The sequence below is a fragment of the Globicephala melas genome, chromosome 20 (genome assembly GCF_963455315.2).
Source record: "Globicephala melas chromosome 20, mGloMel1.2, whole genome shotgun sequence".
Taxonomy (NCBI): Eukaryota; Metazoa; Chordata; class Mammalia; order Artiodactyla; family Delphinidae; genus Globicephala; species Globicephala melas.
The window spans coordinates 15295511-15319352 of NC_083333.1; the positions used below are offsets into that span (position 1 = coordinate 15295511).

Sequence of the window (23842 nt, forward strand, 5' to 3'; positions counted from 1 at the left end):
CTCTAAAGGCAGATCTTCTTCCTTTCTTTTTTAAATAAATAAATAAATTTATTTTTGGCTGCGTTGGGTCTTCGTTGCTGTGCACAGGCTTTCACTAGTTGCGTTGCTGTGCGTGGGCTTCTCATTGTGATGGCTTCTCTTGTTGCGGAGCACCGGCTCTAGGCGTGTAGGCTCAGTAGTTGTGGCTCACAGGCTTAGTTGCTCCGTGGCAGGTGGGATCTTCCTGGACCAGGGCTCGAACCTGTGTCCCCTGCATTGGCAGACAGATTCTTAACCACTGTGCCACCAGGGAAGTCCCAGATCTTCTTCATTACTTCCAGCTTCTCATAGCTCCAGGTGCTCCTTGGCTTACGGCAGCATGACTCCAATTTCTGCCTCTGTCTTCAGTTTCCCTGGTATCTGTGTCTTCATGTCTTTCTCCTCTCTGTGTGTGTCTGTCTCCAAATATCCCTCTTCTTATAAGGACCCCGGTCATATTGGATTAGGGGCCCAACTACTCCAGTACGACCTCATCTTAACTAATTACGTCTGCAACAATCCTATTTCCAAATAAGGTCATCTGTGGTGCTCAGGGTTAAGACTTCAACATATCTTTTGTGGGGACACAATTCAACCCATAACACAGGGAGGAAAAAGTAAAGGGGGTGGAGTCACAAAAAGGATGAGAAATCCATCTTCTCAGGTTCTACTTCCTATAAACCCCCCTTCTTCTGCTCTGCTCTACTGGTCTAGGTCCCTACTGGCTCAACAAAGTTCCGGTATAAACCTCCTCCTTACAAGACTCTTGACCCTCCAACCTCCTGCCTGATCCTGTGCCCCGTTGCTGAAGACTGCCCTCTGCTCCTCAGCCCCCATTAACACGCCCCTGCTCTCCCTGCCCAGATCTGCTCACCTCCCTTGTTCAGCCGGGCATGCAGACAGAGTCACAGCCCTGACCCTCCTTCCACTCCCAGCAGCGTACATATCTTTCCTCTTGGGCTTCGTTCCCAGCACACGGTGAGCCTCACAAGTCTGGAAGCCTTGCCCCAGAGTTCCCTTCCTCCCTGGCCTCCCTGATCAAACCATCTGCTGGAGAACTGTTTCCACATCTCAGAGCTTAGCATCCTGGAGGAAACTGCTGGGGTGAGAAAGTTCTCACTGTAGACCTTGGGATGGTCAGTAGTTTTCCTTCACGGCTGGTGTGGCATGATATACATTTATCAAAGCACAGGGACTGGGGCTTACAAAGGGGAGGGATAGAGCTGGAGAAACAATGTGAGAAAATCTTGTGTGGAGTGAGTGAACTTCAACTGAGGACCAGAGTTCAAACTTCCTGCCTGATCAATCCTTTGTGTTTCTACAAAGTCACTAGTAAAACATAAGCCTAGTATGTCAGGAAAAAATATACGTCAAGCTTTTAGCTCAGGTTAACCCAGGAGCACTGATTAGCTCACTTAAGATCGTATTTCCCTGAAAAGATGCTCCCAGAAAAGGAAAACCATATATTCGGATGGTGAGAGCTTTGGGCTGAGTGTTGGAGAATCGATCCAAGTCATTTCACCCTTCTTTATTTCGTTTTCCTTATCTGCAAAACAAAAAGATGAGCCAGCCAACAAAATCTGTTTAGTCCTAGCATTCTAATAATAAAAAAGAAATTGACCATAATCTTAAAAGGTGCATTAACACATTGAACCTATTAAATATCTACATCTCAGTATTTATACACTTTTGTTGCCACAGAAAAATCCAGCGACTTTTAATGTCTGTAATAACACTTACTCTACTGAAATCCAGGAGAGAAACAAATCTACACGTTAGTTACAGAAAAAAAAAAAAGAAAAAACCTGTAGAAATCTGGAAAACTAAAAACCCTCAAGCTTTACAAAATTCACGTTTTCATTTTTCTCCCCCTAAACACGTGAGCCAGTCTGAACTTTTTTTTAACTGAACACATTGTCCAGATTTATCTTGACCCATCCGTCTCTTGAAGGAATGCAGCCAAAAGGTCCTTCCTCCCTGTAAAGCAATTCTCTAAATCAAAACTAACTTTTTTTTTTTAATGATTCACAGTTGAAAGAAACATTTTCGGATGCTGCAGAAAGCCATTCAGACACCAGAGTGTCCTTCTCATTTGCCCTAATGAAGTTACGGTTTAAACTCTAGGAAAAGTTCTTTGAAGGTTCTGCACAGCTGTAGGGACATACGGATAGGGCCATTCAAAGTAGAGTTTTACAAAAATGTTTTCAGTCCAAAACAGAAGTCTCGCAGAAAATCAATTCTTTGTTTGAAACAAAGTATACTATCTAAGATACACTATATATGTGCCTAGACTAATAATTTGGCCCAAAACGGGTATGGTCAGTGTGGGCTTCAGGGGTGGGGTGGTACCTGGGAAGCAGACGGAGTTGGCCGGTTGCTGTGGATGTTCATTGGTTGTGCACTCGGCATCCATTTCTCTTCCTCTTCCTTTCAGATGGCAGCCAGATGTTCCTCTGGGAAGCCTCCCACCTGCATGGTGTGTCTGCCCTGCATTTTGTTTGGAGCTCCAGGGTTAGCCCTGCATAGAGTAAGCCAGTCCCGGAAACCGCATCTCCCTTGCATCAGCCAATCAGCCCCCAGCCTTCCTCTGTCCACGGGGATTGGTACCAAGGGCTCGGGGGTGTGAAAATCAGTCCTTTTGTGGGACGTGGCTCTCTGTGTGTGGATGTGAATGAGGAAACACAAGGCCCCCATTTCTGCTGCTAGCACCGCTTTCCCATTAGGAGAGAAGCACATTTGAGGATGAACCTGATATGGGCAAAAATGAAAAACAAAAATGAGAGAATGCAGGGAATCTTCTGGGGAGAGTGAGAGTAGGGAGGAAGAGATGGTAAACCTAAACAGACAAATGCGGTTGCACGCATCAGGGTCACATGATGGGTGGAAACCAGGGGATGGGAACCCACCTTTGATTGGATAGGCAGGGAAACCTGTGCCACAAACCCACCGTGGAGGCTTGGAACTAAGCAACAGCCATTTCGCACTGATGAGGGAATTTCCCACGTGTCTTTGTAGCAGACTGCCAGCATCGAATATGTACATGGCAATTTCTTGCGTTGTGACCTGTGGACCCGCCTAATCCCCTTGCGGCCTTCCTGGCCTCAGGTAACACAGTCCCAGTGTCCTGCTCCCTTCCGTGGACCAACGTTTCGGCTTTTGCAGTTTACCACAGAGGGGTATATGCACAAAAGAAAGAAATGCTTCCTGACTTGCCCTTAGACAGTGTGAGCTGGGAGAGGAGGAAAGATACGTTCACCTCACAGCTTCCCCTGCTCGCAGGCCTGCCAGGGAATGTGGTCTTAATGGAAGACTCTCCACAGCTGTGTGCAGGGCAGGGGGTGATGCTCTGATGGCCACGCCTCTACTGGTGTTGTTATACCATGTGGAAGGCTTGACCTTTGCAAGAAGGTCAAGGAAACCTAGAAAACAGTGATGGATGAAGGCGAGAACAGTGAGAGAAATATGGAAAGAATTGGGAGTATTTCTCCCGGAGGAGAGGACTAGAAAAGCAGGCCACTCCCACAGTAGCTGGATTGGAAGAACTTATCTCTTTCTGGGCCTTTGTTTGCTTCTCTGGGAAATGAAGCAGATAAACTCTAGCATCCATGCAGCTGCTTTCAGCCCTAAATTCTGTGATCCTGGGAATAATTTCCACATGTATGAAAGATATTTATGCACAAGGTGGGGGCTGTGTTCCGACTCCATTGCAACAAAAGAAGAAAACAGGAGACCTGAGGTGAAATCTTTTGACCTTGAGAGTTGTTGCAACAGTAGGAGAAAACAATGGAGTTTTTAAAATTCCAAGTCCCAGAATTATGTAAGAAAATAATATTTTGTTATTTTTCTGGGATGGAATAACCCCAAGAATCCACTCCCTAAAAGTGTGAATCTGAATTGCCTGGACGTTTATATGTTAAAATGTAAATACGTCCTAAATTCGGAAAAAAAGTTCTTGCACAGTAACAGGAAGGCCTAAGGTGACTTGACACGTTTGCTCTGCATTTTTAACATAGTGGCTGTGAATCACTCTTAAAAAGGAGGTGGCCTCCAAGCTGGGGAAGTGGGGTTTATGATGCTGAGATGGGCAAAGAGGAAGGTTTAGGAGAAATAGGATTTCTTTTTACTAAAACAATGCTCTAAGTTTAAAGAGTGTGGGAGGGAGTTAATGACCCCCAAGATGTTCAAGTTCTAATCCCAGGGATGTGTGATTATTTCCAATGGCTGAAGAGATTCTGCAGACGTGATTAAGGAGTCTCAGATGAGGAGTTTGTCCTGGGTTACTTGGATGAACCTGGTATAATCTCAAGGGTCCTTAAAAGATGGCAGAGGGAGGCAGGAGGGTCAGAAAAGGAGATGTGATGATGAAAACAGAGGTTGGAGTGATGGAAGGGGCATAAGCTGAGGATTCAGGAGTCTCCCAAAACCTGGAAAGGGAAAGGAAATAGATTCTCCCTTAGAGCTGCTGGAGACAGCATGACCCCCGACCCTTCTCTTGGCTCAGGAAAACCCATTCTGGACTTCTGACCTCCAAATATATGTAAGGTAATACATTTTGGTTGTTTTAAGTCACTAAGTGTGTAATAATTTGTTACAGCAGCCAGAGGAAACTAATACAAAGAGAGAAGTTAGGATGGATTGATGCAGGGAAAGCAAAACAAAACACTACAGAAATGGAGCAAGAGAGGCAAGATAAATGGAACGGGAAGCAAGGCGCGGGGCTTGTGAAGGGGAAAGGCTGGGTGTTGGAGGCTGCCCTGGACTGGATGCCTAGGGGTGACGGGTGCAGAGCAGTGCGGGGAATGCAGAGGGTGCCCAGCCAAAGGACAGCCAGGTTATCTCCTTCCTAGTCATCTCAGCCTGCGTTCCCCTGAGGGCAGAGCCTGAGACGGGTGTCTGTGTGAGTAGTTAGTCTAAGGGTGAAGGATGAGAGTGAGAGGACAAACAGGGAAGGAGGGGGAGGCAGAACCAAGGTGCAATCCTGAGGCTGTTACCCAGCAAGGGCCCGCAGCCCGAGATGCACGGGAGTCAAGGCTGTGGTACCGGCTCCCGAGGGGTTAGGGGAAATTTCAAGCTTGGAAGTGAAACCATGGGTTAAGTCCGTTTCACCTGCCGTCACTAATCAAGGTTGTTTTAAAACTCACATGACCGCAGAGGGCACGTAGCCTTAACAATAAGACCGCTCCTAGGAACATGGTGTCAGCTGGGTCTAATTGGAGCTGAGCCGGTTAAGACTGGATAGGACCACTGACCCTTCAACCGGGCATGCGCAAGTGTCCCGCAGCGGCCCGCACGTACGTAGCTTGTTACGCCTGCGCAGAGCGAGGATTTTTTTTCACCTTTAGCCAATCACCTTGCCCCATGCCTCCCACAGCCCTGCCCCCTTATTCCACATCCCATAAATACTCCGCGGCGCGGCCTTCGAGGTTGGCTTTGTTTCTTTGCTTTGCGCGTGAACCGTGTTTGCTGCGAACCTGGGTCGCAGCATTCGGTTTGCCCTGATTCAGAAGCTGATGGGCTGGTCTGGAATCAGTCCATAGAAGCTACTTGTGCTGCTGGAAGGTAGATTTTCCTCATTGAAGGACTTCTCTTTGTAAAAGGCTGTTGTGGCGTCGCTTTTATTCTGAGTGAACGAGAGTGAAGGTACTTGCTTCGGCGTCGTCCTGGAGACGCGGTTTCTCGTCTTGCGGAGATGTGGTGCCGTCCTTGTAAAATAACTCAAGGTTTGATTAAGCAACACGCTATTTAAGGAGGCAAGACCAGTTGAGGTTGGTCCTGTTTCAAAGAGTCCACCGGCACGCGGCCCTGACCAGGGCAGGCGGCGGGAGCGGCCGTGCTTTTGGTCCGAGCACAGCTGCCGCGTGCTCTCCTACTCCTTACATTTATTCGTATTAAGCAGCTGCTTTTTCAAGATGCAGCTCACTGCTGGTGACGTTACTTCCACCAAATGATCGGATGGACATCTGCCCTGAGAACCTGAGTGCTGCGCGGAGAACAAAGGCCATTTGGAGGGAGGTCTCACCCAAATTGGTCACAGAGCACAAGGAGACTAGAAAGTGGGAAAGAGAAACCCGGAGGAAAACGAGGGGAATCACACAAAGAGGTAGGTGGACCCCCCAAATAAACTGTTCTAATGGCTGGTTTGCTCTAAGCGTTTCGGTGGCGGTCAGTGTGCTGATGCCGGGGTCTGGGCACTGTAATTACTCAGTGTTAACCTCCATCAGGTGGCCTTCCTATCCTACCCTCTTTCCTCCTGGTTCTGGCATTCCTGGGGTCTTGTGTGACTTGAGAGAAGGGAATGCCTTTGGCCTCATATCCTCACCGTCGTTACGGGAGCAGTCCTGGTCGTACTTCAAATTCAGGTCCTAGGAGGAGTCCATTTGGACACCTTGGCCCTTGTCACCACTGCGGCGTTTTTATAACTTCGGGTTTCATCCACTCACTCCTTTCCACGTAACAACGCATTCCCCAGGATCCGTGACGGGTGTTATCTGGAGGGATGGGGGAGTGAGTTGCAGTTGTGACTTTTACTCCCAGTTCAGCGATGTGTGTTCTGGGAAGGTCTTTCACTAATCCTATTTCATTTGTGTGATCTCCTGCCATTTTAAAAACATACGCCCATTTACAAGAAAGTCCCCTGGCGGGTGTGGGCATTTCCACCATGGGGCAATAAGGATCCTGCTCAGAACCCTCTGTGTGCTCTCATTCCTAGTACAGAACCCAGCGTCAGTAGTTGGGGAGATGCTGATAGCCATCTAGAGCAACGGCGGGGAGAGATGGGTGCTCCGAGGCTAAAGGGGATGCAGGTCTTTCCACGTGGCCTTATCCTAACCAGAGATAAGGAAATGCAGGATGCGTCTGACCTGCAGGAACCATCACCACAGAGGGAGTCCTGGTCACTCGCTTAAAGCCCCAGGAGTGGAATCTGGGCTCTTGAGGGGCGTGAGGCACGGGGTGCAGTGATTGGAAAAAGGTGCTGTAACTGTTGCCCGGCGCAGGTGTGACTAGGCTGCCGGCCTCTCCACGTTCTGGGGGTGGAGCTCCCGGCCCTCAGATGCCGAAAGGTCACTGAGGAGGGTGGGTGGCCTATCCCGTCTTAACCTGCTCAGCTTGAACTAGACACAGCTGCCTCACGTTCCTGAAAGATAACCCAAGCAAACATCTCGTTTCAGCTAGGAGCTGCTTGGAGGACACGGGAGTCTTAAAACAACCTTGATTAGTGAGGGCAGGTGCAATGGATTTGACTAATCATGATGTATGCTTTCAAGAGCAGTTCTAGACTCGTCTCTGCCATCTCACGGCAGCCTGATGGTGTGGCACAGACAGTGCCATGCTTTCTGTCTCTTGTTGGGTACAGGGGGAGGCCCGTGCTCCCAGCTCCCTGCAGTTGGGTTGAGATCATGTGACTGATTCTGGCCAATGGGCTGAAGTGAAGGTGATGTGTGTCACTTCCAGGCTGAAACAGGTGAGTGGGCACGAGGTCTCCGTGCTCACTCTTCCCCTCACCTGGTGGCTCTGAAAGCCAGGTATCGAGACCTCAGTTCACAAGACGGTGGCACCTCCGTTGACCCGCATGCCTGTATTTGGAGCGAAGGCTGCCATCAACCTGCTCTGTACGTGTAGCATGGAGACAAAAGAAGTCTTCGTGGGGCTGCACCACCGACTCTAGAGATTAACTTGTTACCTCAGCATAACTTCACTTATCCAGACCAATACCGGATTTACCTCATGTGGTGTCTCTGACGTTCTGAAAACTCACTGAAATTTCCCACCTTTTCTCTTTCCTTTGTACACCTTTAAATGCTTCTCCTATGGCAGCAGTAACTGTAGGAGTAGACACATGATCGCTGACAAGAAGACAGACCCAACCCGGGTAACGTTTTAATGGGATTTTCCACATCTGACAGCCTGTGGGAGTATAGATCAGGTAAATGGAGGGTGACACAGATTTTGGTCAGACTGAGCCCTGGAGAGTGGTGTCTGGGGCAGGATGCAGATGTACTGCAAAACCGGCATTCTGGGCACAGTGGTCCTCTATCCTTTTCATGGTTTCTGTGCTTCTACTCCGTATGAAACAGAAAAGAGCCCTTACACCTCACCTGGGTCTTCAGAGCCTAGAGCGACAGGTCATGTTTGCCAGGATTGGAGCAGGTAGGGAGGAAGAATTCATTGGCATATTCGGGATGTAGCACAAATGTGGATTTTTGGCGTACAGTTTCAAGCAGCTGTGTGAGGGAAATGCAGTTCTCCCTTCACGACTGCACCCTCGTCTTACCTTCCACCTGGACTTGTGCCACTGTGGGAATCGACTCGCAGGTCCATGGGGCCGGTTTCCTTGCTGACCCTGTGATTGCTGTTACTTGTTAAGATGCCTCGTCCTTTATCTTAATTCCAGTCCCGGCCCCATCTTCCCGGATAGCCTTTCATGCTCCAAACAGATCCGGCTCCTGTAATCCCAGTCACTGCTTACCTGTCCTGTCCTCATGTTGTGGTGGTGAAAGGCTGTGCTTTTTTAAGAAATCTTTGTCGTTTTTATTGACCCGTAATATACAGTTAGGTGGTGGCGGTCAACACTTAACATACTGTATAAGTAAACAGTGTTTCTTACGCAGAAGCAACGCCAAGAAAGATCCCCCACTCTGGCTTTTCATCCAGCAATTCCTCTTACATCCCTGAATTTTGACTGATTTGTTTCTTAGTGAGCAAGTGACGCGCAGTTGATTTGGCTGATAGATTGAGGTGATTCATTGTGTAGTTACCATTTTTAGGTTTTATTTCCTTGATTTCTTTTCACAGATTTGAATAGCTTGTCCTTATGAGCTGCTTTTTGCTTTGTGTGATGGTCTCTTGCTAGTTTCCTTTCTTCCTTTCCTTTGGTCTTAAAACTCATGACTTGCATTTTTCAACTTAATGTTAAGATGTCTGACAACCTTGAAAACCTTGTGCTCTGCTTTCCAAGATGACAGCTAGATGATTTAACTCCTCTGTCACTTGGGTGTTTATGTTGATGGCTGAGGGCATAGGAATGCGAGGAATACAATAGGCTCGATCTCTTCCTGCCACAGTGGGTCAGACTGTCCCACAGTCCTTCCTCCAAAGAGAGACTTAAGTCAGCTCCAGGTATCTCAAGAGGAGGGTTCTCAGCGCTGGCCGCGAGGAGAATCACCTGAGAGACTTAAAAAAAATTCTTTTCACAGGCTCATCTCAGTACAAATGAATCACTTTCTCTTTCCTCCCTCCATCTTCCTCTTTTTTGGAGCTGGGTATTTGAATTCAGTTGTGAATTTAATGTTGATCGATGAGTGAATATCCAGCACCATCTCTGTGTCCTGCACTGTTCCAAGGCTGAGGATACAGTGACAGAAAAGACAAGCCAGTCCCCTGCTCCAGACGAGGTTTTCTCCTAGTTGAGCAGTGGGGACAGACGGTACATAAGCAATAAAAACAACCCGAGGAATTTCAGAGTGAAACATGCTGTGGCTGAAAGTGGGGGGATGTGATGGAGACACTGAGGGGGTTTTGTGAACTTAATGTAGAAGCTTCTGGAAGGCTCACCAAGGAGGCAGCGGTGGAGCCGATACATAAAGGATGAGGGGTAGCCATCATGAACTATCTGGGGCAGAGGGTTTGACGTCAAGGGAACTGGAAGTCCCGTTGTCGCCAGGCGACTTGTTGGGTGTATTTCAGGAACAGAAAACCAGGCCACCGTGGCTGGAGTGTTAAACTGAGAGCAGAAAACTAAGCTGGAGAAAGAAAAAAAAAGGGGATGTAGAGAGAGTATCTTTAGGGTGCAGGCCGCTGGCGGGAGGCTGCCTGCTTTCACGGCAGTGATCTTCTAACGTGGAAAGCAGGCACCCTGCTCACACCCCCAGGAACACACCCGCGTCTACAAGTTGGTGCTACAGGTGGTGCATTGCCCCACACTTTCCTCCTGTCTCCAGGCTCTGCTGGGCTCACGGTCTGGGTGGGACGTGCAGCAGCGTCCTCCAGCCTGCCTCTCTCAAGAGGAACGTGGGCTGCAGGTCAGGTGGTGTCCTGCTTCAGCCCTTACCCTTGACCTTCAGGATGATAGGAGGAGACAATCTGATGTAGGCGTGGGTGCCTCCCTCAGCTGTCACTCAGCACGTGCTCTGCGAGGGCTGCTTCCTCTCCTTCCCGGGAGACAGGACGCTTCCCCTCTCCAGCAGGTTGTGAACGAGAAAGTAACAGACTTTTCTGTCTTGACGAAATGGAAATGAACAATACCCTCTGTAACTGTGACTTTCAAACCCGGAGACTGGCTTCTGCCCTTGGCGAATGAAAAGGCGACAGGATTTTCCCGTCTGACCCCCAGACTAGCTGGCTCCCCCCGCTTCACCCTGGGCTCCTCTCCGGCCCGGCTCGTGGCACCTCCGTATCACTTCTCGGCTCTGCGGGTGACCCCGGCGGCCCCTTCCCTACACGAGGGGATGCACTGTTAACAGGAGGATGGGAGGGGGGGCGATGCCAGGGCCCGTCTTCGTTTAACACACAAATGGGTCGTGTGGCTGGATTTTGCATTCTGCTTCCCAGGGGGAATGATGCTTCACTCCATCCTCCTTTTCTGACAAAAATTGTGGGACTTGAATAATTGAGTGCTTTCCTGTCTCCATTTGGACTGTGCGACGTTAAAATTATTTTTAGAAAAGCAGTTGCCCGGAGTTGGTGGAATTCTAACCATTCCTCAGGGCCGGTTCTCACTTGGTGTGAATGTGAAAGCGACCCAACCGCGGCCCCCAGGCCACCTGTCCCCAGGCTCCAGGTACCTGCCATCCTGTGTCTCCTGCTCGGGTTGGCTGGCTTCTTGCTGCGTGCGGTCACTTGCCTGGTAGGTGTCAGTTTCCGCGTGTGTCCTGTTCTCCAGGCACAGCCCATCCTGCAGGGGCTTGGCGGAGATGGGGGGTGGGTGGGGGCCTGGCATAGACCCTGCACAGCTGGGGCGGCGGCTGTGGCTTTGCCACTTGCTAACCCGCTGCCTTGCACGTGTTGGACATGGAGAGAGGGACCTGGCCAACCTCAACTGCATCAGAACCATTGTGACAATCAACATCTGCGTGGCACCCACTCCAGGTGCTCTCGGAATACTAGGTGTTCCTGGCAACTGAGGAGCCCGTGAGAGAGTGTCCCTAACTCTGTTCTAGCAGCTTCAAGCAGCCAGGAAGAGAAGGGAAAACCTGCAGAAGCATGGGCTTGAGCTGGGGAGGAGGTGATGGAGACCCTGCGGGTCCTCCCAGCTTTGGCAGGCGGGGGGTCTGCTGTGTGGTCTGGCTCTGGGCTAGGCTCCTTCCTGGCTCAGCTGGGGAAGGGCCGCTTCCCCCCTGCCCAGGGCCAGGCTGCCTGCGAGGCTCCAAGGCGCTCAGAGGGGAACTGGCCTCCTCCCCTAACTGCCTTCACCTTCTTCATGTAGAATATCATTTCCACTGCAGTGGAAGTGAGTTCGTCTTAGCTGTGTGCACCTGGACTTCTGTGTCCGGAGAAAATAAGGGCAAGTTACATCATCGCCATGCAAAATGGCTGGACCCTGAGCCCTCAGTTGACCTTCCAGGCTCCTCACTTGTCAGAGGAACGTGATGGAAGAATCAGGTGCTTTCAGGATGTCAGCCTCCACTTGACCATTGGTTGGAGCTCAGACAAATAGTCAATGGCAGGGCTGGGACAGAGGTCCTGGTCCCGTGTCTGCCAAAGTGCTCTTCTCTTGTATTTGTCTGAGAACACAAGGAGAGTGTCTGTCCCATCTTTACAGCCGGGGTAGAGCACAGTGACAGAAACATGACAGGGCTGTGTGCCCCAAAGTTGAGGGCCACCAGATAAAGTACGGGATGCCCAGTTCAACTTGCATTTCAGATCATCCGTGAATAAATGTTTGGTATAAGTATGTCCCAAATACATGTTTTGGGATATACTTATGCTGAGCATTTACCGCTTATCTAAAATTCAAATGGAACTGCACGTCCTGCATTTACGTTTGCTAAATCTGGCAACCCTACAGAAGAAGAAATTCATGTTGAAAATATCTCTCAGACTGAATTATGGCTGCTTAGACCTGTCCTGGGTCTCCACTGAGAGGCAGAGTCTGCATCCTTTCTGGGAGTTCTTAGGACCGTAGCTACACCTGGAGCAGTGCCAGACCTCGATACGAAACCAGGGCAGTTCAATCACTTATCCACCGTCTAGTTGTTTGCAGCCGGTAGACAAAATATTGAGATGTTTGGCAGAACTGCTCAGTTGTCCTCTGGAAGTCCGGCATCTTACATCCATAGATTTCCAGGTCGCCCCATGCTGGGACACTGTCTACCACTCAGTTCTCTGATCTGTGAGGACCTCGTGCCCCCTCCCCGCTTCTCTTCCAACGGGGCCCAGGACGTGCTACTAGAATCTTCAAGGATTCAGCCGGAGTCTGCACGTGCTTTGCATTTTGTTCATTTCTTGGCCCAAGACTCCCATGTACGTCCAGTTGTTTTATTTCAGTCTGCTGATAAAGCTCAGGTCTCTCCAGACTTCTTTTACTTAGTTTCTGTTGTGTAGGAAGCCCAGCAAGAAAATCAGATTTGTTGTTGCTGTCCCCCTCCGAGCACAATGAACTGACATAAATCCTGTCCATGTAATGACACTCTGACCCTGTTAAGAAGATGGATGAGAACAGTGATTTCAGACAGCACGGGAAGCCCCTAGCAGGTTAGAGCTGCTTCTGGGAAAAGGCATTCATTGATTCAGTTACTCATTCAACCAGCTTTACTGCCCGCACCTCATGCCCGTGGCACAGGGGAGAGGGGAGCAGCGGTGGGACACAGAAGCTTGAGACCTGGCCTCCTGTGGTCGGTCTGCCTGGATCCTGTTCTTAGCTCTGCTGCCCACCAGCTGTGTGGCTGAAAGTTACGTGATTTCTCTGCACCTCCAGTTCTTCTGTAAAATTGGATTAATAGCATAGGGTTGTTGTGAGGATTAAATGAGAATTCACGGAACCGCTGAAGAACAGTGTCTGACATTTAGTAAGTACTTTAACAAATGTTAGCTGTTGCAGTGGATACATAGCTGTGGAGATGCTTTGATCTCGGAAAGGGCAGGCTCTTGTCCCTAGAGGTAAAGTGCAGAGTTATTGTTTGGCAAAACCTTGTTCTGAGTCATGGCCGAAGAGCCTTGTCCTGGGTCTCAAAACTAGTCACAATCACCTCATTCCCCTTCACTCGCAGTTGGTGTAGGAATGGCCCTGACCCAGAGTTGTGGCCATAGAGATACAAGAATCATAACAGTGTTCCAGGTCAAAAGGTCTTTTTTTTTTTTTAAATCAGGAGAGCAAAAGATTTTCTAGAAGTTTCAGCAAGAAGATCAGGTTATGATTCGTGGAAGCACAGCAGCCATTTTGTGACCCTGTGGTCACAGCATGAAGACAAAGGCCAACATGCTAAGGGTGATTTAAAAAAAAAAAAGAAGCCAGGTCTCCAAGGGTATATTCAAGTAACTCCAACAGATCACCTACCTCTAGACTTCTTACTAAGTGAGAAAAATTAACATCTATTTTTTTTTAAAGCTGCCGTAACCACATTATCAATTGTAGCAAAAGGGATTGTTTTCACTGTTACAGCCAAATTAAAAGATGCAGCCTTTCTTCAATGAAATCGTAGCCAAATGAAAAGAAAAACAATGTATGGCAAAACTAGCAAAGTGCTTTGTGCACATAGGAAAGGAAGAGTTAGTGGGTGTTGGGGGTGTCTTACTGGATGATAAAAAGTTCTTGTAAGGTAGACTCTTCACCCCAATGCATGGACCTATCACTGTCACCTGGTTCTCAGAACACCCTTCTGGAGAAAGGAGAAAAGGTCCCCACCTTAATGGCAGACAGTGATCACGTAACCTTGGTGCTTCCCAGGTCAGGGCTGAAGCAGTCTGTCTTCCCCTCAGTTCCACCTCTCAGGATGCTGACCCTCGCTGCGTGGCCTGGATCTCACTGCTTCGCTCTTTCACCACGTACACCGAAGCCAGGCCTGTGGGCTGGCTATCTGTGACACAGCAAGAGATATGTAATTGGTTTCTGCCCCCAGGCCTGGTACAGAGCTCCTAACACCCTTGTAATTTCCCGACTTATAAGGTGATTGGGAGCAGCTTTTGTCCTAATATTTGGTCTTTTTTTTTTTTTTGGCTGTGTTGGGTCTTCATTGTTGCACACCGGCTTTCTCTAGTTGCGGCGAGCGGGGGCTACTGTTCGTTGCGGTGTGTGGGCTTCTCATTGCGGTGGCTTCTCTTGTGGAGCACAGGCTCTAGGTGCGTGGGCTCAGTAGTTGTGGTGCACGGGCTTAGTTGCTCCGCGGCATGTGGGATGTTCCCGGACCAGGGCTCGAACCCGTGTCCCCTGCATTGGCAGGCGGATTCTTAACCACTGCGTCACTAGGTAAGTCCCTAATATTGGGTCTTTGACCCTGGTTCCTGACACAGAGCACCTAAATCCCTTGGAATTCCCTGGGAACTTCTAGTGAGGAAACTTCTGGTGGGTTCCTGGATGGCTCCAGGGTGGCGACTGGTCATCAGAAAGACCAAGTCATGATTAGAAGCATGGAACTTTATGCCCCAGCCCCCATCCTTAGGCGGGTAGGTGGGGAAGAGGGGCTGGAGATAGAGTCAATAATTGATCACACCCATGTGATGAAGCCTCCTGAGAAAGTCCCAAACTACGGGGTCCAGAGAGCTCCTGGGTCAGTGCACATAGCCGTGTGCTGCACCCCAGCTCCGCGTGGACAGAAGCCCCTGCACTTGGGACCTTTCCAGACCTCACTCCATGTACCTTTTCATCTGACTGTTCATCCGTATAAACCCAAGTGTTTCCCTGAGTTCTCTGAGCCATTCTAATGAATCTTCAAACCTAAAGAGGGGGTCATGGAACCCCTGTTCTACAGTGAGCTGGTTATAAGTACAGATAGCAACCTGGGACTTGGAACTCGCATCTGAAGTGGAGGCAGGCTTGGGGGACCAAGCCCTTAACCTGTGGGGTCTGTGCTAATCCTGGGGGGTTTGTATCAGAGTTGAGTTGTAGGATGACCAGCTGGTGTCTGGAGAGTTGGAGAATGGGTTGGTGTGGGGAATTCTCCCATGTATTTGCTGTCAGGAGTGTTGTGAGAAGAGGGAAAAAAAAAATGAGGGCTTTTTTTTTTTTTTTTTTTTAGCATCCTTACCTCCTCCAGCCCACAGCCCTTGCTGGGAGAGCTGTGTTTTGGCTTGGGTTAAAGGTGGAGGACAAGATGATCGGTAGAGAGGAAGGGGACAGGCTGGGGACTAAAGACCTCCCAGAGAGCCCCCTGGAGACAGGTGTGAGCGCAGAAGTTGGCTGGAGAGGAGTGAGAGATGACCCGGGAGAGGGTGGAGCAGCTGATGGCGAGACAGCTTTGCGTGTAGCAAGGGGCTCAGAACTGGCCTGCCTGGGACCAGGCAGACACCCGAGTTCTTGAAACATGAACGTGATGATGGCGGAAGAGTCTTTTGCCAGATGTGGGAATAACATTGACTAAAGAATCAAGGAAAACTGTCAAAAGACTTGCAGTCATGGAAAAATAAAAAAGAAAATCTTCAAAAAATTCTTCAGGAGTGTAATTGACCACTTGCAGTATCTGAGTCAGTCTGGGGCTCCAGTTTGCTGTCTTGTAATAAGCTGTGCTAACAGAACTTACCGAATTTCTGATGAAAATAACTGATTGGAAAGTATAAACCTCACTCGGGTAACGTCATAGCTACACGACGGATTTTTCTCTCAACCAGGAAGTGGTTTCTGTGTCTTAGAGACGAAGTCTATGAGATGACGTCTCCTCGATGAGTTGACCTGTCTCTAGTAAGAGAATATTAACTCAAATGGAAAACTTAGAGGTGTTATGCAATACGGCAGTTCGTGTGAGTTTTTAAGTCTTAAAGAGTTAAGTGTGTGTCAGGCACTGATTAGAGCTTTACGTATATTAACTCGATTCTCTGAGAACGTCTGACGAGGTTGGTACTAGCCCCATTTAACAGATGAGGGAGCTGAGGCCCAGAGAGGTTCAGGATCCCAGGTTAGGTAAGTATCACAGGCCTATTAACTCCATGCCACAGAATCTGATCTTCACTACTCTACCCGCCTTCTCGTTAAGTGAAGTGGCCAAAGAGTATGACGAAGTCCCCAGGGCATGTGACAGCCACTTCAAAGTCTGGATGCTGCCCAGAGATTAAAGGGAACACTACATAGAAAAATGTCTGTCCTCTTCATCCTGCTATTACTGGTGCAGTGCTGGGTTTCAACTTTCAGTTTGAGAAGTGACCTAGGGGGCCGTGTGGGATGGTTACATCCCAGCCAGGGCGAGGCTTCCCAGCTTCTAATGAAAACCCCTTGTAACCTCCCTTAAACAAACAACTGGGGGAAAGGCAAAGGTCCTCAAGGGATGTTGCCTAACAGTTATGAGCATTTTCTCAAAACAATAAAAAGGTCTAATTGGTGCTTAAGCTTTTTGCATTTGAATGTAAATTGCATCTCAAGTACTGTTGAATATGGAATTTGATGTTCAAATAATCTTTGAAATGTTGCGAGTCAGTAGGGGATTGTTTTATGAGAGGTAGGGAAACAGCTTGCAGGTCTGGAGGGAAGGGATGGGTACTATTCATGGCTGGGACCTTTCTGGCAAAGGATTGTGAAGGATTCTGTTAATAAAACAAATCTACACCTGCGAGGCCGTGTACAGATTCTATCCTTACCCCTTCAGAAAAACTGGATGATGGAAAGAAGATCCAGAGTTACATCTACATGGTCAGAAGGACAGAGCAAGGTTAAGTTGGGCTTCCAACATAAAGTCAGGCTGAAAAGATCCCAACGCTTCAATGTGGAGCCCATTCAGAATCTTTGAATTCACCAATAGCACAGGTCTTTTCCATTTTCTTCCCAGGGGCCAGTGGAGCAGACGAATACCGGTTCGCCTGATTCAAATTACAGTCGACAATGGGCCTCCTTTCTCTGTGGCAAGAAATTCCATCTCAGGCAGAACTGAGGTCCCCTTCCCTCATCTCCCCGACCATGACCTCAGGGCCTTCTGATGATTCCAAAGGCCTCGCTCAGCGCAGAGTGCTGACGAGGTTCTCTCTGGGTTTTGGCCCACCCTTGTTACTTTTGAGGTGCTTGTTATTCAAATTTACGTGGCCGTTTGATGGTTGAGAGTTTTTCATGCTTCTTGGGTGTGAGAATCTCTGCTTAAACTGGCACTTCAGTGTATATAATTTCCCCAAACTGTAGAGCTGAGCCGTTTATAGTAAGGTAGGGGCTCTTCAAATACCCGGGTTACGTACTGCTTCTGATCACTGGTCTGAGGATAATAAGCTGTGTTGAAAGAAAACATTTTTTAAAAAGGGAAAAATATGCAACTAACACAGAAACATAAAATGAGTAGGTACTAACGATTTTATTTAAGTCACTAATTAGTGAAGTAACCAGTAAGAGGGGGGAAAAAAACAGTTCAAAGGAGCATTCAAAAAACATTATACACAAGCAATTAGGAATACTAAAATAAATTTTCTAATACAAAACTGGTCAGTTATCTACAGGGAAATAATCAAGTGTGCCTTTAGCAGACAAAATTCATCTGTATTTCTAGGTTCAAGAATCATCTGCATTACTATCCATTTTCCTCAACTTGCAGCGTGGTAAAATAGCTCAGTGACCAGATCCTTGTAGAAAGCAGTAACCCAGAAGGGTGTACTTAGTGTTCAATTGAAAAGACACTCACAAAACTCTTTTGCTTATTTCCAAGCCTTTTTCAGCTTTTCTGATGGCTGAATATCTATGTTGAGTCAAAAATGTGGGTTTCAGGCAGGAATCGAGCAACCGGGTAAATCTTGGTGCCTGAAGTTCGTGGTGAAAAATGAGTTGGCTCTAATTAAAGGGATCGGATGGCTGGCGTAGAGGATGAAGTGGATCCCATGAAAGAGGGCATCTGCTATCAGGTGTGTACATGGGAACAGCGGGCTCAACGACTCTATCTAGGGAATCGTATGGGGGTGCTTTTGGGGTCAGCAGAGGGGTAAGAGGGCTGCAGTCCTTAATCTGGGGCCAAGTAAGACGTCAGTTTTGAGAGGGGAGTGCCAGAAATCCTGCTCTTTTGTAGAACAAACTTGTTTGGGATTTGTCTTGATGAAAATTTACAGAGAAAGAAAAAGAAAACCCTCTTTAGAGGTGGTTAGGTGTTGGGTTCCTAAATTGGAGCCTGATTTTGGTCCCATTTCCCTAAGTTTTCATTCTTTTTTTTAAAGGCAAGTGTGACCTCTATCCCTCAGAAGGCTCCCCCTAATTTTTTAAAAAAATTTATTCATTTATTTATTTTTGGCTGCATTGGGTCTGTGTTTCTGCCCACAGGCTTTCTCTAGTTGCGGTGAGCAGGGGCTACTCTTAGTTGCTGTGCGTGAGCTTCTCATTGCGGTGGCTTCTCTTGTTGCAGAGCATGGGCTCTAGGTATGTGGGCTTCAGTAGTTGTGGCACATGGGCTCAAGTAGTTGTGACTCACCGGTCTAGAGCGCAGGCTCAGTAGTTGTGGTTCGCAGGCGCTAGAGCGCGGGCTCAGTATTTGTGGTGCATGGCCTTTGTTGCTCCGCGGTATGTGGGATCTTCCCAGACCAGGGCTTGAACCTGTGTCCCCTGCCTTGGCAGGTGGATTCTTAACCACTGTGCCACCAGGGAAGTTCCAAGTTTTCGTTCTTTAATAGGGGAACCCCAATACTGCTTTCTTCTTCTTACCCCTTGGGAGGTGTCTGCAGCATCACACCTCCGTCTCTGTTTGCTACCTTTCAAGTCATGCATCACAGTTTCTCAGAGCAGAGTCACACCTCCGATCTCGTGACCAGCTAAGCCACAGCCTGTAAAGAAAAAACAAAGTTTCTTTTGCTTTAAATCTCCCCCATCTGCCCATATAATCATAAACATTTTCCCCTTTAACTTTTTATTTACACTTTTAATTTAGGAATAACTGTAGGTTTGCACAACAGTTGTAAAGACAGTATAGAGAGTTCCTGTGTGCCCCTCACCCAGTTTCTTGTGTTACCGTGGTAAAGTGGTCAAAACTAAGAAACCATTACTATTAACTATTCACTAAACTCCAGACTTGCTTTGGATTTCAATTCTTTTTCTATTAATGTTCTCTTTCTATTTTGTTGTTGGGCTCCTTTGGTCTGTGATAACTTTGGTTTGTTATTCCTTGTTCTTAACAACCTTGACAGTTTGGGAGAGTACTGGCTGAGTGTCCTGTAGAATTTTTTTTTTTTTTTTTTTTTTTGCGTTACGCGGGCGTCTCACTGTTGTGTCCTCTCCCGTTGCGGAGCACAGGCTCCGGACGCGCAGGCCCAGCGGCCCTGGCTCACGGGCCCAGCCGCTCCGCGGCATGTGGGATCTTCCCAGACCGGGGCACGAACCTGTGTCCCCTGCATCGGCAGGCGGACTCTCAACCACTGCGCCACCAGGGAAGCCCTAGAATTTTTGTCTGATGGTTTCCTCATGATTTGAGTGAGTTTATGTTTCTTCCTTTTTTCTTTTTCTTTTTTTTTTTTTTTAAGACAACCATAGAAGTGCCCTTCTCATCACATCGTATGGCATCACAGGGGAAGTAAACCTTTATCACTAGGTTAAGGTGTGTTTGCCAGGTCCCTTCACTGCAGAATTGCTGTTTTCCCCTTTCTCTTCTCTCTTCTTTGGAATTAAATCACTAAGTGATTTGTAATTTCTACCTCCAGTCTCTGGAATGCTTAGACAATTCTTTTTCATTTTTTCTATTGAAGTTCTAAAATAATCCACTCATAAAACTCTCTGGGCTTAACCTTTTTGGAGATAAAGTTTTAAGAAACTTTTTCAAAGATGTCCTTGATTACGCGTCTATTGAGGTCTTCTATATTTTCTAATGTCATAATATCTGGTAATTAAAGTAAAATGAGCCATTTCATTGTGATCTTGAAATTTACTAGACAGTGTTTTGTCTAACATTTTCTCTTGTATATTTGATACCTTTTTTCTGATTAATACAGATGTGCATTTTCTTTTCTCGAGTAGTCATGCTATTTATGTTGAATTTATGAAGGAAATGGTAGGGCACTCTGAACACATGAAAGCCCAGAAATGAGAATTAGTAAAATTTATATCTTTAAACAGTGAGCTAGAGACTTCGCTGGACCCCGGGGCAGATCCTGGGGTCCTCAGAGCAGAGCGCTTAAGACTGAGTTTATCCTTCCTTCTCTTAGAAGCTCTTTTTGGCACACATTCTAGTTGGAGAGCGAGAAGGAGCACAGCGCTTGGGGGACAGAGCAGAATACGCTGTCCACCCACACCCTCTATTTTCTGCCGACCATCACACAAGACCTGGTCATGCCGTCCACAAAAGGGCTTCCCGCCAGCTTGAGAACTAGTGCCCTTTTGCCTCACTAGGGATTTTTTTTTGGATATTTGGGGCAGGAGAAATCAGACTCTAAGGTCTGCATGGGACCTCTGGCTCCAAGCTGTCTCCCCTTCCCCTCATTTTAAGGCTGTAAAAACAGAGGTGAAGCAAGGCAAGACAAATTTTCCAGGCATGCAGAAAATCAGTGATGACACTGGGGCTTTGAATCCACATTTCTTTCCTCTGGGGGAGCGCTCTTCCCGTGCCACACCCCCCTCTTTGGACCAGGCAGACCTAGACGCCATTCAGATAGTCAGAAGTTTGGCTGTGCTGAATCTGGGCGGGTTTGCGTAGCCGGGTGGTGTCTGAGCTCTTCACTGTGGATGTATGGTCGCCAAGGGACCTGTCCTGGTCACGCAGCTCATCAAGAGACTGAGCTGAGACTCTCCCTCTGGATTTGCACTTTACAGATCTCCACAGAAAACAACGGCGTACTGGGAGGGAGGCGTTGCTTTATCTCTTTGATCTACTTCTCAAGTAATTCTGAACTTGTAGCTCGAGGGCTGGGATCCTCGCCAGCCTGTATACACGCTGTCCATCCACAGGGAATACACCAGAACTCGGGCTGCGTGGAGATTCCCTCTTTTGGCTGCCGGGTGCCGGCTCAGGTTGTGTATCTTGAAGCAGGGTCCACATTCTTGGCAGGTCAGCTGGGAAACGTGTTTGACGTTGGTGGAAAAGGGCCGTTGTTGGATCCAGGGCCTCGCCACTTGTGTCTTGTCTACACTCCTGGGGAACAGGCTTGAACGGGGCAGAAGCCAAGTGCTGGGAGGTGTGTTTGGCTCCGACTCAGACACTGATGGAGTCCAGTAGGCTAACGCCCGGCTCAGAAAGGTCCCTTCCCTCCACTTTGTGCAGAACACATACAAAGTCGCCTGTGGGTCAGATGGGTCTGTGCGATGCCCACGTGAATTCACTCTTCACAAGACTTCTTGTGGGAAAACACAAAAGTAGATTAAAGTTATGTTAAGCTGGCACGGGATGACAAGAGTTTAGTACAGGAAAGATCATTTGTTCCCTTCTCGACCTCTAGGACCCGCAGGCTTGTTGACATGTGTTTACCACGTTCCAGCTGTCTGCGGAGTCATGAGGTAGTGTAACAGATTTTAGACCCCAGATTCTGGGCTCCTGACAGGAAGCCCAAACCAGGTCTGAGTTTTCCCTCCAGCACCAATGGCTTTGGTTCCTGATGGCCCACGTGGGGTCATCTTCTATGTCTGTTCACAAGGTGGATAAGCTGACTGCCTTCGCGGGGAAGCATCCTGTTAACACAGATGCAGGCCCAGAGGAAACATACGAAGGTGAAAAGATGCCGTCCCATGAGTGTACTCTCTGCTTTGTGAAGTCTATTCCCAGTGGTTCTTTGGCTTTCAGAAACGATATCCCCACATCCTTCTCCAGCCCTGGCTGAGACAAGTTGACTGATGAGGCTCGCTGCTGGGCTCCAGGTATGCAAGCGATGGGCAGAGGCTGCACTGCATAAAGAAAGTCCACGTCCTCGAATGACACATGTGCAGACTCTCATGAGGAAAGGGAAAGGCACAAATGCTCCTCCTGACAGATCTTTGTAATTCAGACGAGCTAGTCCAAACAAATGGGCTGTAAATACCCTACTCGTCCTATATGCCCAGCAGCTCTGTGCACAAGATAATCTAATTTGTGTGGCTTCCAGAAGAAATGAGCGTGACACCAGGGCAGGGTGAGTATAGAACATGGAAAAAGGCAGAGAAATGAGTGTCTTTCCCGGGCCTGGAGTCAGCCGAGCTCTGAGGATGTTTCCATCTGCTACCAAAGTATAGGAAATGTCCGTACTCGGGGACCTCATCCAGCAGCTTACTTATTCAACCAATAAACAGAAAAAATCTAAGTTATAAAAGTTCTTTTTTTTTTTTCCTGACTCTGATAACCTCTTATCTGCAGGCATATATTTTGTGCTTCTCATAAGCCTGAGTTCAAATCTGCACAGAGACATATATTTTCACGCTGTTAACCTTTGATCCTTTATCTCTTCATGGCTCTGCAGATAAAAGATTCCAACGTGTGTAAAATCTTCCAAATTAGGGGTGAACTAGACCCTTATCCTATATTCAAAATTCTCTCGCATCTGCAATCCCAGTTAAAAAATGCAACTATGACACAGACTTCAGGGAAGAGTATTAAAGATAGCTTTTTTTAAAAAAAAATAAAATGTTACTTAATAATTTAGAATTTTTAGAAAACACAGAAGTTAAAAATTAAGCCACCCATGATTCAACCATCCAGATTTTTAATACTGTTAACAATTCCAGAGTGTGTGTGTGTGCATATATGTGTGTATATATATATATATATGCATGTATATATATAGAATGGCATCACTTAAAAATATCTTTAAAGTCAGTTTTACATACTTTATTATAAAATTTTTTTCTACCATAGTATCTTAATGGATAAATATTCCATCATATAGATAAAGCCTAAATTATTTAATGAATGCCCTATTGTTGAGCACTTAGGTTGTTTCCAGTAATTGCCTGTCATTAGGAGTGCCACGGTACCATAACGACAGTCATTGTGTTGTATATTTGCACACCATCATGATTAGTTCCTTAAGATAAATTCCTGGCAGTAGGGTTGCTGGATGAAAATGTACGCAAAAATTCTAAAACACATAACCGTGTTGCCAAATGGCCTATAAGTTGCATAGATTTAACTTTGCATCACCAATCTCTGAGGAGGCTACTTTCCCTTTATACTTGATGATAACTGGTAAATTACTTTTTTGCTAATTTTCTGAATAACAACTACTATATCATTATTTTAATAAGCACTTCATAAGTAATGGTGATACTTTTTTATGTTTACTGTTTTCTGCGTTTTATATGATCTTTTCATGTTTTTCAGTCTTTAATTTTTTTTAACATCTTTATTGGAGTATAAGTGCTTTACAGTGTTGTGTTAGTTGCTGCTGTATAACAAAGTGAATCAGCTATATGTGTACATATATCCCCATATCCCCTCCCACTTGTATCTCCCTCCCACCCTCCCTATCCCACCCCTCTAGGTGGTCACAAAGCACCGAGCTGATCTCCCTGTGCTATGTGGCTGCTTCCCACTAGCTATCTGTTTTACATTTGGTAGTGTATATATGCCCATGCCACTCTCTCACTTCGGCCCAGCTTACCCTTCCCCCATCCTCAAGTCCATTCTCTACATCTGCATCTTTATTCCTGTCCTGCCGGTAGGTTCATCAGAACCACTTTTTTTTTTAGATTCCATATATATGTGTTAGCATACGGTATTTGTTTTACTCTTTCTGACTTACTTCACTCTGTATGACAGACTCTGGGTCCATCCACCTCACTACAGATGACTCAATTTCGTTTCTCTTTATGGCTGAGTAATATTCCATTGTA

General features: G+C 47.3%; 1 long non-coding RNA gene across 2 annotated transcripts in view; it reads left to right on the top strand.

Moving 5' to 3' along the window:
* The window catches only part of LOC132594282 (uncharacterized), a 195803-nt gene that overhangs the window by 22073 nt on the left and 149888 nt on the right, over positions 1–23842 (top strand). Inside the window, exon 3 of one of the 2 annotated variants that reach the window (XR_009560467.1) lies at positions 2453–2545. The exons of the other annotated variant lie outside the window; for it this stretch is intronic. This is a non-coding gene — a long non-coding RNA (uncharacterized lncRNA). The remainder of the gene's footprint in view (positions 1–2452; positions 2546–23842) is intronic. 2 annotated transcript variants of the gene reach the window in all.